We start from the raw sequence: 2,406 nt of genomic DNA, 5'->3' as shown, positions 1-2,406 counted from the left end.
TTCTTATCTTTCACTACTCAAACATGGTTGAGCATGCAACTCTGAGCAATTGATTATTTTTATTATGGAAGAATTTAAAACAAAATCAACTCAATGTTAACATCAAACAGACACTTGACTATGACCTGAATCATTGGAGCTCTGAATTTTCCATGCCTATAATGTGGTTCTGCATTCAGTATGGACAAAAGGATTGAGGTGAATGCAGAAAAGGGCCTGCTTTTTTTTGCAGGGGAGAGAATCTTGTTTGCAAGTTTTGAGACTTGAGCTAAATATTTGTGTTTTCCATCCATCACAGGCAATGGAATTGGATGTCTTAAAATTATTTTCTATTTTGCCATTTGATTAAACCTGAAATTTGTTTTAATTGGTCTCTGTTGAAAACTTGCTGCTTTCAGTTTAATCATTTGATGCCATATAATCTGGGATTTATTAACTGTCCAGCTTTCTCGATGGCATAAAGAGTGTAGTATTGATTTGTGCATGTCCCAACAGGTCAATGTAATGCATGTAGTGTTTAGATGAAGAAAGTTAGCATGCTTTATGTTCTCATCTGGTTGCTGCTAGCCAGTGGTGTAGGAGGAAAAGAAGAAGCAATGTAAAAAAAAAGCCACGTATAAGTCTTTCACTGTCAGTGTCCAGCTTCTCCACCAGAAAGCACTCAGCTGTGCCTCCTCATAGTAACACAAGCAAACTAGGTCCCTCACAGCCCCAAGCTAACTCCTTGAGCAACTCTGAGGAATTCTGTCTCTTGCTCATGCAGTGTACAGGTTTGCCAGCATGCAGACATGTCCTGGCACTACTGAACCCAAACTCCCAGCTATGGGTCTTACTTCCTTATAGATGTCTTGACAGAGTTGAAGGCGAAGGGAATAAACCCTTAGTGTAGAGAATAAGTGCTACAGGCTGTGTCCAACTGGTCAGCCACCACAGTTGGGAAGTCTCTGGCCACTTAAGGGTAGACGGTTGCCTAGTGTTAACGTCAGTGGATTAGTAATCTGGATGCCTAGACAATGCTTTGGCGATGGTGGACAGGCTTTGGGGAGTAAGGAAGATTCCTAACCTTTGACCTGTTCTGGTATCTGGTCAATGGTAACAGCCATGTTGTTAATATTGGGAGATTCAGCTATTGAATGTCAAGGTTCAATATCAAGGTTGTTGGAAATAGTCATTGCCTGGCAACTGTGTGGTGTGAATTGTTGTATGATTCACTAATGTTCTTTAGGAAAAGAAATTTGTTTTCCTTACTTGGTCTGGCTTACATGTGACTCTAGACAATGTGGTTGGCTCTTAAATGCCCTCCAAATGGCCTAGCAAGCCACTCAGTTGTATCAAATCATTCCAAAGCCACAAAAGAATAAAACCACACGGCATTTTTCTAGGCAATGGCGTACACACTCCTGTCGACCATCAAAGTCCTGTTTATGAACTTCCAGGAAGTTGTGCCACAATTTTCACAACTGATTTCTACATATTCACTGAATCATATTGTACAATATTCCAGAAGCCATCATCAATGTCCCTAGGTATATAACTGTCCCAACAGAAGGAGTTGCCCTAGGAACCTTTGATATTGACTTGGCCTCTATGAAGTTAACAGGAATTGGGAGAAATAACTATAAGGTTCATGGTGGGAGATATAGGAGGGATGTCCAAAGTATATTCTTTACTCGAGAGTGGTTGGGGTGTGGAATGCACAGCTTGCTGTGATAGTGGAGTTGGACACAGGAGCTTTAAAGTGGTTATTGGATAGGCACATGGAACACACCAGAATGATAGGGAGTGGGATAACTTGTTCTTGGATTTGGACGTAGCTGGGCACAACATCGAGGGCTCAAGGGCCTGTATTGTGCTGTACTGTTATATGAAATCTCACCACTGGTTGGAATTGCACCTGACACAGGGGAAGATGTTTGTAGGAGGTCATTTCTTCTTTTGCAGACCACTTATTCCCTTTAGAAAACCACCACTGACAAGGCTTAGAGTCTTTTGAAACATTGCAGTTAGCAGGAATAATGGTGTTTACTTAGGAGGTGTAAAAGGAGACTGGAATATTACGGGTGAACAGGCTGAATGAGCCAGCGTGAGTCAAATACCAAAGGGACTGATTCAAATTGAGTTGCTGGCCACAGACTGCCACATGAGAAGATACTTGTGTCAGCCACAAACTGCTGCGAAACAAGATGAATTGCTGATGGAATTAAAAGGATATTTGTGTCAACAGGATATTTGAGTCATACTGACCAAAAGAACAAGATGCAGGTTCAGATGCATGGTTTATAAAAGGGTCAACATGAAACACTTACAGCAGCAGAACCCAAGACATACACTACAAAGAGAGGAAGCAAGAGGACCCAGAAGAACCAGGGCAATTGCTCCGTGAATGGAAGTATTGTAATCCAACAA

This window comes from Carcharhinus amblyrhynchos, chromosome 3, assembly GCF_965287045.1.
Source record: "Carcharhinus amblyrhynchos chromosome 3, sCarAmb.v2.hapA, whole genome shotgun sequence".
In the NCBI taxonomy this organism is placed as follows: domain Eukaryota; kingdom Metazoa; phylum Chordata; class Chondrichthyes; order Carcharhiniformes; family Carcharhinidae; genus Carcharhinus; species Carcharhinus amblyrhynchos.
This window is presented reverse-complemented; position numbering follows the sequence as displayed.